Here is a 17883-nt window from a genome sequence, read left to right as displayed (position 1 = left end):
CGTCATAAACATTAAGCTTCATGAAAATGAAACTTATGTCGAAATTCGCTAGACATACAGGTGAAATATGTAAATGGATACGTATGATATATGTTAAATACGTGTGAAATTTATTTGGGATGTGCGCATGCGGGCAAAGCACATAAAGCTCATGCTAAACTCCTGTAACTATGTCAGTCTAATTCGGCACACATATTACTTGCAATCTGAAAAGAAATACTGTAGGGGTAACAGCCACCAGTTTCCTATTAGGTTGAGTATGTTAACGTGGAGATAGAAGGGAGACTGAGGAGATGGACAGACAGCGAGAAGGAAAGAGGTAGCATGTATAGAAGGAGGAGGAGATGGACAGAAAGAGAGGAGAGGAGGAAATGGAGAGTGGGAGAAGGAGATTAACAAAGAGATGAGGAGGAGGAGATGAAATTAGAGGCAGAAAGAGGAGATGGACAGAGCAGAAAGGAGGAGACGCACAGAGGAGGCGGCAGCAGGTTGACACAGAGATGGGGAGAGGGAGATGGACAGAGAATGGGGGCTGAAAGAGGAGGACGAAGAGAGTGGCTGGTGGGGGTTGAAGTGGGAGCGACGTATTTAGTTATAACTTTTTTTAATTTGTGTAAATAATGGTAAGTGTCTGAAGGTATGTGGGGAGGGTGGCAGACCGAATAGCTGCTATTGTTACGTTCACCAATTCTCATTAATGTCTTGTAAGATAATGTCCGCGGAAGTTATCGCTTTACCTCGTTTCTTCTTGATAGCATCAGCTCTGTAGTCTTCCTCTGACGCCTTCCTCTTACCAGATAAGTAAATTTCTTCTGACAGTGTAGCATCATCTTCGTGGAATAAAATTTTTGTACAAGAAATCTTAATCGACGTAGTTTTTTCCTCCTACTAAATAAAACCCTACTACAGACTTGTAATAAACACTGCATTGAATACTTTTTGATGCAAGGTTACACTTTTTTCCTTTACACAATACCACAGAGGCATCCGAAACAAGAGAAGTGATTAATAAAAAAAACTGTTAACAAACGAAGAAGGAAAAAACTGAAATTAAATGTTCAAATGTGTGTGAAATCTTATGGGACTTAACTGCTAAGGTCATCAGTCCCTAAGCTTACACACTACTTAACCTAAATTACCCTAAGGACAAACGCACACACCCATGCCCGAGGGAGGACTCGAACCTCCGCCGGGACCAGCCGCACACTCCATGACTGCAGCGCCTAAGACCGCTCGGCTAATCCCACGCGGCAACTGAAATTACTAAGATAACATTGATTCTGTACCACATGTTATATAATCTTGTTAGGTTTATCTTCCTATAAATCATGATAAAGAGAGAGACAAACAATTAAAAAATTACAGTCTTTCAGGTATCCCAATTTAGGTACACCAAGGTGAGTAGAGAGGGGAAAGGAGGAGATGGACTGATAGACGACTGGAATAAATACATATCCGGGCAACGCCGGGCACTCGGATAGTAGTTAAATAAATAAACAATGCGACTCGTAGCGGAACGAAACATTGTAGGATTCAGTGCTACATCTACATCTACATTTACCCTCCGCAAGCCACCCAACGGTGTGTGGCGGAGGGCACTTTACTTGCCACTGTCATTACCTCCCTTTCCCGTTCCAATTGCGTATGATTCGCGGGAAGAACGACTGCCGGAAAGCCTCCGTGCGCGCTTGAATCTCTCTAATTTTACACTCGCGATCTCCTCGGGAGGTATAAGTAGGGGGAAGCAAAATAATCGATACGTCATCCAGAAGCGCACCCTCTCGAAACCTGGACAGCAAGCTACACCGAGATGCAGAGCGCCTCTCTTGCAGAGTCTGCCACTTGAGTTTGCTAAACATCTCCGTAATGCTATCACGCTTACCAAATAACCCTGTGCCGAAACGCGCCGCTATTCTTTGGATCTTATCTAGCTCCTCTGTCAACCCGACCTGGTACGGATCCCACACTGTTGAGCAATACTCAAGTATAGGTCGAACGAGTGTTTTGTATGCTACCTCCATTGTTGATGGACTACATTTTATAAGGACTCACCCAATGAATCTCAACCTAGCACCCGCCTTACTAACAATTAATTTTATACGATCATTCCACTTCAAATCGTTCCGTACGCATACTCCCTGATATTTTACAGAAGTGACAGCTACCAGTGTTTGTTCCGCTATCATATAATCATACAATAAAGGATCCTTCTTTCTAGGTATTCGCAATACATTACATTCGTCTATGTTAAGGGCCAGTTGCCACTCCCTGCACCAAGTGCCTATCCGCTGCAGATCTTCCTGCATTTCGCTGCAATTTTCTAATGCTGCAACTTCTCTGTATACTACAGCACCTTCCGCGAAAAGCCACATGGAACTTCCGACACTATCTACTGGGTCATTTATATATATTGTGAAAAGGAATGGTCCCATAACACTCCCATGTGACACGCCAGAGGTTACTTTAACGCCTGTAGACGTCTCTCCATTGCCGGCCGGAGTGGTCGAGCGGTTCTAGGCGCTACAGTCTGGAACCGCGTGACCGCTACGGTCGCAGGTTCGAATCCTGCCTCGGGCATGGATGAGTGTGATGTCCTTACGTTAGTTAGGTTTAAGTAGTTCTAAGTTCTAGGGGACTGATGACCTCAGCAGTTAAGTCCCATAGTGCTCAGAGCCATTCGAACCATTCGTCTCTCCATTGAAAACGACATGTTGTGTTCTGTTTGCTAAAAACTTTCCAATCCAGCCACACAGCTGTTCTGATATTCCTTAGGCTCTTACTTTGTTTATCAGGCGACAGTGCGGAACTGTATCCAACGCCTTCCGGAAGTCAAGGAAAATGGCATCTACCTGGGAGCCGGTATCTAATATTTTCTGGGTCTCATGAACAAATAAAGCGAGTTGGGTCTCACACGATCGCTGTTTCCGGAATCCATGTTGATTCCTACAGAGTAGATTCTGGGTTTCCAGAAATGACATGATACGCGAGCAAAAAACATGTTCTAAAATTCTACAACAGATGGATGTCAAAGGTATAGGCCTATAGTTTTGCGCATCTGCTCCACGCACCTTCTTGAAAACTGGAACTACCTGTGGTCTTTTCCAATAATTTGGAACCTTCCGTTCCTCTAGAGACTTGCGGTTGAATCTGCATGGTCGCATATGTGCAGGTGTACTTAAGTGACGAATAGTCGCTACTGTTTCTGTTGAAGTATTTGAGATTACAATGAAATGAACACCCTTAGCTGCTTACAGGCGTTGACATACGCCAACGGGGACAGATGAAAATGCGAGCCCCGACTGGGACTCGAACCCGGGATCTCCTGCTTACATGGCGACGCTGTATCCATCTGAGCCACCGCGGACACAGAGGATAGCGCGACTGCAGGGACTTATCTCTGGCACGCCTCCCGCGAAACTCACATTCTCAACGTATTGTCCCGCACTAAATTCATAGTGCCCCCGCCCATTACACTCATTACTCGAGAATGTGAGTTTCGCGGGAGGCGTGCCAGAGATAAATCCCTGCAGTCGCGCTATCCTCTGTGTCCTCGATGGCTCAGATGGATAGAGCGTCTGCCATGTAAGCAGGAGATCCCGGGTTCGAGACCCGGTCGGGGCACACATTTTCATCTGTCCCCGTTGACGTATGTCAACGCCTGTAAGCAGCTAAGGGTGTTCATGTCATTGTAATTTCATTCTAACGAGCTGCATGGTCACCGATGGTATCTGTCCGAAAGAACAGATACCATCTTAGTATATCTGAAGTATTTGAGCTTCCGCGGTCCGCTCCCCCGCACTCTATCTGCGCTGTATCATCGTTCTCCGCCCTCCGCCGGTACCTCCCCAGCTGCGTCCGCATACCTGCGTCTCGTCCGCACCACGCACCGTGCGCGCGGCTTTCCAATCTCTATTTTCGCTCCGCGCGTTCCCTCGGGAGCGACGCGGCCGCTGTGACGCGCGCGTGTTTTTTTCGCGGGACATCGCGATAGACACTAATAAAAACGGGCGCCGGGGCCTCTCATTTGCCGCAGAGACGACATATTGCGTCCGAGATATGAACTGTCGGCGCGGCGCTAATAAAGGACGTGCCCGGGCCGTGTGGCGGCTTATCAGCGGCTGGCGCGCCGGGCAGAGGGTGCGCCGGCGCCGGCGCCGGCCGGGGTTAGGCTGAGTTAGAGCGCCGCAGACAAATGGCCGCCCGCGGAAACCCACTCATTTGTCCCGGGCGACTGCCGCGCCGCGCCGCTGCAGCACCGCCAGCCGCCGGGACACGAAAATACTGGGCTCGCGGTCCTGGCGGCGCGAATAAATACCCTCCTTCTGCCTGCCCTGCTGTCAAGAGCCAGTGCATGCGTCCGTCGTTGCGCTGCGAGGAATACGCGCTACTGTTTGTAAGAAGTGAAACACTCAGAAGCAGCTGTCTGCAAAGGGCGACGTGTAGAACAGCCGGACCATAATAAGTGACTTAAATGGCAGAGAGATGGTGTGCACGTAGGCCCAACAACGCCCTCTTTCGTGTCGTCGGACAGGACGGACGGATCCTCAAAATTACAGACCAATATCCTTAACATCGGCCTGTTGCAGGATTCTCGAACATATTCTCAGTTCGAATTCAGGGCGTTACAAAAAGGTATGGTCAAAGTTTCAGGAAACATTCCTCACACACAAATAAAGAAAAGATGTTATGTGGGCATGTGTCCGGAAACGCTTAATTTCCATATTAGAGCTCATTTTAGTTTCGTCAGTATGTACTGTACTTCCTCGTTTCACCGCCAGTTGGCCCAATTGAGGGAAGGTAATGTTGACTTCGGTGCTTGTGTTGACATGCGGCTCATTGCTCTACAGTACTAGCGTCAAGCACATCAGTATGTAGCATCAACAGGTTAGTGTTCATCACGAACGTGGTTTTGCAGTCAGTGCAATGTTTACAAATGCGGAGTTGGCAGATGCCCATTTGGAGTATGGATTAGCACGGGGCAATAGCCGTGGCGCGGTACGTTTGTATCGAGACAGATTTCCAGAACGAAGGTGTCCCGACAGGAAGACGTTCGAAGCAATTTATCGGCGTCTTAGGGAGCACGGAACATTCCAGTCTATGACTCGCGACTAGGGAAGACCTAGAACGACGAGGACACCTGCAATGGACGAGGCAATTCTTCGTGCAGTTGACGATAACCCTAATGTCAGCGTCAGAAAGTTGCTGTTGTACAAGGTAACATTGACCACGTCACTGTATGGAGAGTGCTACGGGAGAACCAGTTGTTTCCGTACCATGTACAGCGTGTGCAGGCACTATCAGCAGCTGATTGGCCTCCACGGGTACACTTCTGCGAATGGTTCATCCAACAATGTGTCAATCCTCATTTCAGTGCAAATGTTCTCTTTACGGGTGAGGCTTCATTCCAACGTGATCAAATTGTAAAGTTTCACAATCAACATGTGTGGGCTGACGAGAATCCGCACGCAATTGTGCAATCACGTCATCAACACAGATTTTCTGTGAACGTTTGGGCAGGCATTGTTGGTGATGTCTTGATTGGGCCCCATGTTCTTCCACCTACGCTCAATGGAGCACGTTATCGTGATTTCATACAGGATGCTGCTAGAACACGTGCCTTTACAAGTACGACACAACATGTGGTTCATGCACGATGGAGCTCCTGCACATTTCAGTCGAAGTGTTCTTACGCTTCTCAACAACAGATTCGGTGAGCGATGGATTGGTAGAGGCGGACCAATTCCATGGCCTCCACGCTCTCCTGACCTCAACCCTCTTGACTTTCATTTATGGGGGCATTTGAAAGCTCTTACCTACGGAACCCCGGTACCAAATGTAGAGACTCTTCGTGCTCGTGTTGTGGACGGCTGTGATACAATACGCCATTCTCCAGGGCTGCATAAGCGCATCAGGGATTCCATGCGACGGAGGGTGGATGCATGTATCCTCGTTAACGGAGGACATTTTGAACATTTCCAGTAACAAAGTGTTTGAAGTCACGCTGGTACGCTCTGTTGCTGTGTTTCCATTTCATGAGTAATGTGATTTGAAGAGAAGTAATAAAATGAGCTCTAACATGGAAAGTAAGCGTTTCCGGACACATGCCCACATAACATATTTTCTTTCTTTGTGTGTGTGAGGAATGTTTCCTGAAAGTTTGGCCGTACCTTTTTTGTAACACCCTGTATAATGAATTTCCTTGAGACAGAGAAGTTGCTGTCCATGCATCAGCACGGCTTTAGAAAGCATCGCTCCTGCGAAACGCAACTCGCCATTTTTTCACATGATACCTTGCGAACCATGGATGAAGGGTATCAGACGGATGCCGTATTCCTTGACTTCCGGAAAGCGTTTGACTCGGCGCCCCACTGCAGACTCCTAACTAAGGTACGGGCATATGGGATTGGTTCCTAAGTATTTGAGTAATAGGACCCAGTACGTTGTCCTCGATGGTGAGTGTTCATTGGAGGTGAGGGTATCATCTGGAGTGCCCCAGGGAAGTGTGGTAGGTCCGCTGTTGTTTTCTATCTACATAAATGATCTTTTGGGTAGGGTGGATAGCAATGTGCGGCTGTTTGCTGATGATGCTGTGGTGTACGGGAAGGTGTCGTCGTTGAGTGACTGTAGGAGGATACAAGATGACTTGGACAGGATCTGTGATTGGTGTAGAAAATGGCAGCTGACTCTAAATATAGACAAATGTAAATTAATGCAGATGAATAGGAAAAAGAATCCTGTAATATTTGACTACTCCATTAGTAGTGTAGCCCTTGACACAGTCACGTCGATTAAATATTTGGGCGTAACATTGCAGAGCGATATGAAGTGGGACAAGCATGTAATGGCAGTTGTGGGGATGGCGGATAGTCGTCTTCGGTTCATAGGTTGAATTTTGGGAAGATATGGTTCATCTGTAAAGGAGGCCGCTTATAAAACACTAATACGACCTATTCTTGAGTACTGCTCGAGCGTTTGGGATCCCTATCAGGTCGGATTGAGGGAGGACATGCAAGCAATTTAGAGACGGGCTGCTAGATTTGTTACTGGTAGGTTTGATCATCAAGCGAGTGTTACGGAAATGCTTCAGGAGCTCGGGTGGGAGTCTCTAGAGGAAAGGAGACGTTCTTTTCGTGAATCGCTACTGAGGAAACTTAGAGAACCACCATTTGAGGCTGACTGCAGTACAATTTCACTCCCGCCAACTTACATTTCGCGGAAAGACCACAAAGATAAGATAAGAGCGATTAGGGCTCGTACAGATGCATATAGGCAGTCATTTTTCCCTCGTTCTGTTTGGGAGTGGAACGGGAAGAGAAGATGCTAGTTGTGGTACGAGGTACCCTCCACCACGCACCGTATGGTGTATTGCGGAGTATGTATGTAGATGTAGATGTAGATGTTGACAACGTTTCGCAACATTCAGTCGGTGCGGAGCCATCATACAAAGTGGACGCGTTTAACTAAGTGCACGGAGGGAGTGCAAGAAACGCAGTCATGCACCATTGTGATTGTCTCCTCAGGACAGACGCACAGGTTGGAGAACCGACTTCGGAAGATGCATCGATCTCAGAAGACATGCTGATGAGTACTCTTCCTACTTCCCCTACTTCAGCAGTTTGTTCTCTGCAGCCTGCGCTCTGTGTTGAGAAATTGTCTCTGGAGACTGCCGACATGTGGCAGCGTCCTGATGGTTTTCCACCTGGTGCTCGTTCTGTTTCTTGAGCGGACGACGTAGCGGAGAAATCGGAACCGTCTGTGAATACCGTAGGTGGGCGTTTTCCGCTGGTTATACTTCCGCTACAAAATCACAGCGATCGCTGCGGCTTTGACTGACTTGTGCGGTCTGTCTCATCTAGATACCACTGGTGGACCACATATCTCGACAGCAGGAGTGCCGGAACAACATATCGTCTAGCTATGGTCACTATCCACGGCCTACATAAACTGGTGATGCTCCACGATACACTTCGTGCGGCGGACTCAGACAACACCGTCATACAACAAGTGCATATTGATGGTTTCTTAACCCCTTTGGGTATAACCCTTTCGTCTCCCAAACGTCAGATACCGGTAGCGGTGTGGCGATCCTCATCTATGAAGTGTTACCTGTCGACGATGTCCAGTGTCTACTGTCTGCGAAGACCATTGGTCTTTCTCTTTTTGGTGTCCGTATTACTAATATCTAAGTTCCTTCAGGATCGGGGAGGCGAAGGGAATGCTTCACTTCCTTTGCGAAGGCAGTGTTATCTCTTCTTGTTGGGCGAGAAGATGTACTGGTGTTTAATGAAGATCTTAATTCTATCCTACACCCAAAAAAAAAATCAGCTGCCACGTCATGCGCCTTGCACAGAGCTTGCCACGCGTCGACTGTCGCCAAATTGTGGACACATGGGAACATGTTCATGGCGACTGCCCCAGTTTCGCGCACTACACCGTATATTCTTCCAGTCACCCTGATCACTATCGGATATTGCGTTCGTTGGTGGTAGAAACCTGACTGGTTGAGATTTGGCCTGTTGCTTTTTCCGATCATGTGGCGTATGTTCACACACTCACATTCGACCATCATAGTGTTTGGAATGGAAGGGGTGTTTGGAACCTGGATGTGGCACTACTGGCATCTCCCCATTGTCGGCAGCCTGAAACGTCCCTTTAGAACAATTATACATGACTGTGCTTAAACTGACACACAATATTTTTTGGCGCAACGCAATCTGACTTTCAAAAATCCCCACAAAAGAATGGCCCTGACTAACATTAACCTATACCTTTCACAAATCACTTACCTCACAAAAATCTTCGTTACTCGAACTACTGCAATACAGCGAGCGCCACTACTGCCAGCTCAGTAGTGTTCAAAAGTCATAATACATATATCAGTTCATGGCATCCAGTCTTATAAATTTACTGTCTCTGTCCAAAACTCCGCCATCTCACTCCCCACAAGCCTATCGAGGCGACTTCAGATTCATGCCGCTGCAACCGTGGCGTTTAGCCGTCTAGATGGTCGCATTGGATGTCCTGCGCACAACGTGTCCTCCACTGGGCCATGATGGCGAATGGCAGGAACTTGGCATCTTGGAGGAGGCAATCCCTGAACTATTATTACAAAGTTTTAAGGGACTGTTCTACGATGCCTTTTTCTCCTGGACGATGTTCAATAGTGAACTGCACCAAAGCCCAGATCACAACCATCACGCACCATGACCTTGAAGGGATGGTGGTGCGAGGCCGCAGTTGTCACCATATGGCATTGGAACCTCCATCAATGTACCACCTTCTAGTGGACAGGCAATGACGGCACCAGGCCGTGATTCGAACCATCACTGATGACAAAGTCAGGCAACATGACACCCAATGTGGCACCGCGCCCTTCACGTCCTTTATGCTAGGTTGTACGCCAACCACACCCATTCATCAGTCTTTTGACTCATATTTGACACAATACCAAAGGACACGGCGCTGGAAGTGGAGGCACCAGTAACAGAAGGCAAAGTCCTCCTTGATATCCCTGTCAAGTCACCTGGCCCTGATGGCAACCCCGTCGAATTTTATCGTGTTTTTCAACAACTCTTAATGCCCACGTGGATTGGTATCTGGGAAGAATTGATGTCACCTGGAGTAAGAGTCCCGATACCTTTCTGGAGGGCGTTATTGTCCCAGTGCGGGGTGCTGGACACAGATGATCATCGCTTCGTTTGAAGCCTGGCAATAGACGTCTGACTCTTGTTCCAGCGATATCTGTCATTTCTCACACATGCTGCTCCTGACAGAATAACAATGCAAATAATGTTGTTCCCGGATGACGTGTACTACCTGCAGACTCACTCTGTGAATTGGTTCTGCAGCCTTATTGTTCTATTTTTTTTTTTCCACTGGCACGAAGAGTATTCTCGATTTTTGGACTTATGCGAACGAATGACGTTGAGACATTATCCGTAATCCGAAACACAAGCAATAATATTCCAACTTACTTTCAAGTGCTTTCTACGACCTACGACCCATTTCAAATGTCCCTGCAATAAGCAGTTGATCTGCATTATTTTTGATAGTTTGATATTATGATCTCCAACGGTATTACCCGTTATTTCGAGAAGAAATGCATGGATTTCTCCACGGCTACCAGTGGATTTCATGAACTTCGCACCACAGGTCCGGAAAAAAGACAGACATATTAAAAAATAGAAATATAATAAAAAAAAGTCTGTGTTACATCCATTTGTTACCCTTTCCTTCCTTTCCTTTCCTCCTCTCTTAGTTGAGGTAAAACTATTGGCATGGGCATAGTTTGGGGCAAACGCCTGAAGTGGTGCAGATATTTTTGTTTTTATGGTCAGTGTGTCGAGGGCAAATAGAGCCCTTTTTCATACTTTCCTTATAGGATCCTTTATAATCAAGAACGTGAGGGAGGAAGAAAGACTAAGTGGTTATCACAAAAAGAGGGGGCAGGGGGGTTCGTAGAGCTCATGCCCGCGAAAGGCACACAAATAAAGAAAGAAATAAAAGTAAACTGCGTCCCATGTTTGAAACCGATTAGCGTTTTTATTAATTTTATTTTATTTTTTCGATTATCTACTTACGTCTGTAGGAGATCACTACACCAATGTTTTTCACCAAGTGAGGGAATACAAGGGCGTTATATTAACTGTAAAATTACAGTGGGGTTTGACAATATGCGTCATACATTTATTATATAATATATGTGTGTGGTATTTTCGGGGGTTACAATCATTTTAAATTCTCTTATTCTTATGTTTCGTTCTTTTCTTAGTTCTTAATTCTTATACTCTATTTTTATGTTCATTCATCAGGAAGATATGGTCCATTCCCTTGGATGATACCGACCGCAGAAATAGTCGAACACCAGAAAAATCGCTTGAAGACAGGTTTGCCATCTGAATCTCTCTTGGAAAAGAAACGTCATTAACACTGCTGAAGATTTCATCCGTTCACAATAATTTTGGGGCGGCAAACAATGCATAACGGATCACTTTTTCCCAAAACAGGCGTTCGAAACTGATGATAAGACACACTACATGAATTTCATTAAAAAAAATTCAAATAATTTTTCCATTCATTTTTTGTTTTGTTTTTTGCTTTTAGGTAAATAAGCACAACGTTATCTCAGTACACATTGGAAAACATCCATGCAGCAATATTTTACGGACATGGGCAGGTAAACGATAAACAAAATAAACATAATAGTGGGGTTTCGAACACTGAGCGCAAAAGTATGAAGCCGCGACGCTAACGACTGTGCCTCTGCTTCGACTCGGCAGTTAACTGCCTAAAATAGCGTAATGACCAGTTTCCTCAGAACCGGTTGAATATCTACGGATATACCGAGAGGGGTGGAGCTGTGATCAGCACACTCAACTCGCATCTGCGAGGACGACAGTTCAAACCCGCGTCCGGTCATCCTGATTTAGGTTTTCCGTGATTTCCCGAAATCGCTTCAGCCAAAAGCCGGAATGGTCCCTTTGGAAGGGCACAGCCGATTTCCTTGCCCATCCTTCCTCATCCGATGGCTTGGTTCAAATGGCTCTGAGAACTATGGGACTTAACTTCTGAGGTCATCAGTCCCCCAGAACTTAGAACTACTTAAACCTAACTAACCTAAGGACTTCACACACATCCATGCCCGCGGCAGGATTCGAACCTGCGACCGTAGCGGTAGTGCGGTTCCAGACTGTAGCGCCTAGAACCGCTCGGCCACCCTGGCCGGCATCATCCGATGGGACTGATGACCTAGCTGTTTGGTCTCTTCCCCTGCTACGGTCGCAGGTTTGAATCCTGCCTCGGGCATGGATGTGTGTGATGTATTTAGGTTAGGTTTAAGTAGTTCTAAGTCTAGGGGACTGATGACCTCAGATGATAAGTCCCATTGTGCTTGGAGCCATATGAGCCATTTTTCAAATGGCTCTGAGCACTATGGGACTTAACTACTGAGGTCATCAGTCCCCTAGACCTTAGAACTACTTAAACCTAACTAACCTAAGGACGTCACACACATCCATGCCCGAGGCAGGATTCGAACCTGCGACCGTAGCGTGGCGCGGTTCCAGACTGTAGCACCTATAACCGCTCGGCCACCCCGGCCGGCATCCATTGTTCCCCCATCCCCCAAATCAAACAACTAGCCAAACAATCTACGGATAATCCGAGACACATGTTCCCGGAAATCGAGTTACGGCACTTGCCGTGTTCTGTTCATTACAGCGCTTCGGGTTGTGTTAAAATGCACAGGCAATATTACGAAGGAATGACGAACGCTTGTAGCGCACTCTGCTTCTTCTCGAGTGTGGTAAGCGGGAGAAAGTGCAGACGGACGCCTTCCCCCCCGCGCACACACACGTGACCTGCGAAAGTAAAGCCCGTGTCTTCGCCGAGTGGAGCCGGGGAGCTGCAGGCCTGTGCGCGGAGAACGCGGCCGGCGGGGGGCTTCTGCAAACAGGGGCAGCGCCACCGGCGGCGCATTACGGACGGCCCTCCAGCGGCAATCCGTGTTTACGGCCGGTAATTCCGGCCGCGAGAGCCCGGAGTCCAGCCGCCGGAGGAGGGCATCGATTGGCCGCCGCCCCCGGCCCCTATTGTTTGCTCTGCGCAAGGCGGCCGGCCACTCACCGCCCCCGCATCGCAGAGTCCCTGCGCGTCCGCGGTTTAAAGGGGCCGGGCCCGCATTCCGCCGGCGTGTCGGCCTGATTGAGTATTCCCCGGGAGCCGCCGGCCGCGGGCCGCTACTCCTCTGCCCTCCCCCGGAGGCGCTGAAAAACCTGCCCGCGGGCCCACCAGCACTTGACTTAATGCTGACCCCTAATGAAATGTGCGCCAAAGCCTAACCGCGTTAGCGCGCATATTGCCTTCCCTGCACTTGTTGCCACGCCCCCAGCCCCCGCCGCGCTGCAGACCTACTCCGCCCGCGGCGATTTCTTTTGCGAGTCACGTAATGGAAGAGCGCTGCCCCAACTCGAGTACAAATACAAATATATCAAGCCGTGCTCTTAAGTATTCTTCTTGTAACTCTTGCAAGAACCAGTGGTTGATGATGGAGTGAGGCTGGATTATAGCCCATCCCCGATGTAATTCAGTCCGTATATTTAACAGGCCATTAAAATTGCTACACCACGAAGATGACGTGCTACAGACGCGAAATTTAACCGACAGGAAGAAGATGCTCTAATATGCAAATGATTAGCTTTTCAGAGCATTCACACAAGGTTGTGTTTCTCATACACAAACAGCAGTTGACCGGCGTTGCCTGGTCAGAAGTTGTTGTGATTCCTCGTGTAAGGAGGAGAAATGCCTACCATCACGTTCCCGACATTGATAAAGGTCGGATTGTAGCCTATCGCGAATGCGGTTTATCGTATCGCGACACTGCTGCTCGCGTTGGTCGAGATCCAATGACTGTTAGCAGAATATGGAATCGGTGCTTTCAGGAGGGTAATACGGAACGCCGTACTGGATCCCAACGGCCTCGTATCACTAGCAGTCGAGATGACAGGCATCTTATCCGCATGGCTGTAACGGATCGTGCAGTCACGTCTCGATCCCTGAGTCAACAGATGGGGACGTTTGCAAGACAACAACCATCTGCACGAACAGTTCGACGACGTTTGCAGCAGCATGGACTAACAGCTCGGAGACCATGGCTGCGGTTACCCTTGAGGCTTCATCACAGACAGGGGCGCCTGCGATGGTGTACTCAACGACGAACCTGGGTGCACGAATGGCAAAACGTCATTATTTCGGTTGAATCGAGGTTCTCTTTACAGCATCGTAATGGTCGAATCCGTGTTTGGCGACATGGAACGCACATTGGAAGCGTGTATTCGTCATCGGCATACTGGCGTATCACACGGGGTGATGGTATGGGGTGCCATTGGATACACGTCGCGGTCACTGCGAAACCCTACATTTCAGCATGATAATGCACGACCGCATGTTACAGGTCCTGTACGGGCCTTTCTGGATATATAAAATGTTCGACTGCTGCCCCGGGCAGCACATCCTCCAGATCTCTCACCAATTGAAAACGTCTGGTCAATGGTGGCCGAGCAACTGGCTCGTCACAATACGGCAGTCACTACTCTTGATGAACTGTGGTATCGTGTTGAAGCTGCATGGGCAGCTGTACCTGTACACGGCATCCAAGCTCTGTTTGACTCAATGCCCAGACGTATCAAGTCCGTTATTACAGCCAGAGGTGGTTGTTCTGGGTACTGATTTCTCACGATCTCTGCACCCATATTGTGTGAAAATGTAATCACATTTCAGTTCTAGTATAATATATTTGTCCAATGAATACCCGTTTATCATCTGCATTTCTTCTTGGTGTAGCAATTTTAATGGCCAGTAGTGTAATAAAGTAAACTAAAGAGAAACTGGAGATGAGTTAAAGTTCAGGGAGAAAAAGTAAAAGCTTTCTGAAGTTTTTCTACATCTACATCTACATCTATACTCCGCGAGCCACCTTACGGTGTGTGGCGGAGGGTACTTATTGTACCACTATCTGATCCCCCCTTCCCTGTTCCATTCACGAATTGTGCGTGGGAAGAACGACTGCTTGTAAGTCTCCGTATTTGCTCTAATTTCTCGGATCTTTTCGTTGTGATCATTACGCGAGATATATGTGGGCGGTAGTAATATGTTGCCCATCTCTTCCCGGAATGTGCTCTCTCGTAATTTCGATAATAAACCTCTCCGTATTGCGTAACGCCTTTCTTGAAGTGTCCGCCACTGGAGCTTGTTCAGCATCTCCGTAACGCTCTCGGGCTGACTAAATGTCCCCATGACGAATCGCGCTGCTTTTCGCTGGATCATGTCTATCTCTTCTATTAATCCAACCTGGTAAGGGTCCCATACTGATGAGCAATACTCAAGAATCGGACGAACAAGCGTTTTGTAAGCTACTTCTTTCGTCGATGAGTCACATTTTCTTAGAATTCTTCCTATGAATCTCAACCTGGCGCCTGCTTTTCCCACTATTTGTTTTATGTGATCATTCCACTTCAGATCGCTCCGGATAGTAACTCCTAAGTATTTTACGGTCGTTACCGCTTCCAATGATTTACCACCTATGGCATAATCGTACTGGAATGGATTTCTGCCCCTATGTATGCGCATTATATTACATTTATCTACGTTTAGGGAAAGCTGCCAGCTGTCGCACCATGCATTAATCCTCTGCAGGTCCTCCTGGAGTACGTACGAGTCTTCTGATGTTGCTACTTTCTTGTAGACAACCGTGTCATCTGCAAATAGCCTCACGGAGCTACCGATGTTGTCAACTAAGTCATTTATGTATATTGTAAACAATAAAGGTCCTATCACGCTTCCCTGCGGTACTCCCGAAATTACCTCTACATCTGCAGATTTTGAACCGTTAAGAATGACATGTTGTGTTCTTTCTTCTAGGAAATCCTGAATCCAATCACAAACCTGGTCCGATATTCCGTAAGCTCGTATTTTTTTCACTAAACGTAAGTGCGGAACCGTATCAAATGCCTTCCTGAAGTCCAGGAATACGGCATCAATCTGCTCGCCAGTGTCTACGGCACTGTGAATTTCTTGGGCAAATAGGGCGAGCTGGCAGATACAGGAAAGAACCTGAAGAGCAATTGAATGGATGCATAGTACATGAATATCAACCAAAGTAAAACAACGCTATTGGAATGTAGTCGAACTGAATCAAACGTTGCTGGAGGAGGTTACGTTAAGATATTTGATACTAGAAATAGTAGATGAGTTTTGTTACTTCGTTAGCGAGGTACCTGTTGGCAGCAGAAGTAGGGAAGATATACAGGGAGTCCCAGAAATATTGTAACAAACTGCGAGAGGCTGTAGAGGGTTTCTCGAAGAACAAATCGAGGATAGGGACCCGTGTCCATAGACGTCTTCCAACGACGCCTCTGAGAGTCGAAGTTGGAGCACTGGCGTCTGCCAATAGGCCACCTCTTAGGCAGCAAACGTGACTTTGTATGCTGATAAAACAAAGGCGGAACTTCTCACAATGTTGTTTGTTGTTCAGTGAACGCGACTGATTGCCACGAACGCCAGTGGAAAAGATGGAGGCAGCTGCCGTGCGTAGACAGACCTTGTCTCCTATGAACATGATGTTCAGTTGCCTCATTGGACAATGGTTTCGGACACAGGTTTCCATCTGCAGTTTATTTTTCTCCTGTATCCCGAAAAGCATTGGAGAGGGTTCAGCTCTGGCGATCCTGACAATCAGACGCGATCGCTGATTAACAAACAACATTGCGAGACGTTTCGCCTATGGTCCATCAGCATAGAAAGCCACACTGGCTGCCCAAGCAGTGGCGTAATGGCAGGCGCCGGTGACTGTAACTTCGACGCTTTGCAATGTCGTTGGAAGACGTTCTGGATACGGGTTCGCATCCTCGAATTGTTCCTCAAGAAACCCTCTACAACCCCACGAAATCTGTCGCAACATTTCTGCCGCACCTTGTATGATACATCCGCAAAAACAAGAAAAGCATTTCTGAATAAGATAAATTTGCTAAGTTGGAAATAAAATTTAAATGTTATGAAACATTTTCTGAAGGAATTTTTTCTGGAACGCAGCCTTGTACGGAAGTGAAACATGGTCGATAAACAGTTCAGTAAATTGGAAAGTTGGGGTAAATTCTATGGGACCAAACTGCGGAGGTCATCGGTCCCTAGACTTACACACTGCATACTTTAACTTAAACTGACTTACGCTAAGGACAACACACACACAGACACACACACACACACACACACACACACACACACACACACACACACCCATGCGCGAGGGAGGACTCGAACCTCCGACGGGGGAGCCGTGAACAGTTCAGTCAAGGAGAGAGAAGATGCTTTTGAAATGTGGTGCTTCAGAACAGTGCTCCTGATTGGAGGGGTAATTCGAGGAGGTACTGAATCGAATAGGGAAAAAAGAAATTTGTGGCTCCATTTGACATAAAGAAGGAATCGTTTGTTAGGACATCAGGGAATAATCAGTTTGATAGTGGAATGAAAATGGAGGAGGTAAAAATTGGAGACGGAGACCTAGGCATGAATAAAATAGATATTAGCTCCAATAGTTATGCAGAGATGAGGACGTAAGCACAGGATCGACTAACATGGAGAGCTACATCAAAACATTATTCACACTGAAGACCACAACAACAACAAGTCTTGCGACAGATCTGATGTCATCATTCATTTCTTGTCCTAGAATTTTCCACCCCAAAGTGACGCCGTAGGTTGGTTAGAACACCACAGTACCTCACAAGGAATGGTCCAGTTGGACCGTCGCCCACCTGTGACAGTTGAACTGACTTACCCAGCTAGTTATAGGACACCTGAAGTTTAATGTGGACTCCGTAGCACGGCTAAACTGGATATTTTTCATATTATCGAACAGGCTAGATGAGAAAGCAGCGTGCAGATTACGCGACGCAGACTTACTTGGAAACGTTTATTGGCTGGGTCCGAGATTAACCGTTTGCGCGATTGCACTGTTAAATGAGCCTTGGAAAGATTCGCGGTCCTTGCTTTGACCAGCAAGAAACTTCTGGCTACTCCAGAGTCAATAATCAAACCTCTGTGGTTAGCGATCTACTCTTGAGGGGGACTGAACTGCAAACCGTATAACATTAACAGTTCATACATCGCCTCCCTCTGGCACCTAGCAACTTTCACCGATAGTCACCAGGGAGACGAAACAGAAATGTGGTTCAAAGTCAACAGGTAAAAGTCATACAAAGCTCAGAATTCCAATTTCTACGGAAACCTCGCGAGGCCCATTTCATTCGCCGGACACCACCTCCAGGTTGTTACTGCATCCCGAAGCTGATACAAGTCCTCAGCGCAACGAGCTCGCTCACTAAACCG

At 47.3% G+C, this 17883-nt stretch overlaps 1 non-coding gene across 1 annotated transcript; it reads left to right on the top strand.

The window, feature by feature from the left end:
* The first annotated feature begins 3547 nt into the window (after nt 1-3547).
* On the top strand, nt 3548-3621 carry Trnat-ugu. Its single transcript has one exon. It is a non-coding gene; the product is annotated as a tRNA-Thr (tRNA).
* Nucleotides 3622-17883: the final 14262 nt, after the last annotated feature.

The sequence above is a fragment of the Schistocerca americana genome, chromosome 2, assembly GCF_021461395.2.
Source record: "Schistocerca americana isolate TAMUIC-IGC-003095 chromosome 2, iqSchAmer2.1, whole genome shotgun sequence".
NCBI classification, from domain to species: domain Eukaryota; kingdom Metazoa; phylum Arthropoda; class Insecta; order Orthoptera; family Acrididae; genus Schistocerca; species Schistocerca americana.
Note: the sequence above shows the minus strand (reverse complement) of the source record. Positions and strands in the feature narration are given on the sequence as shown.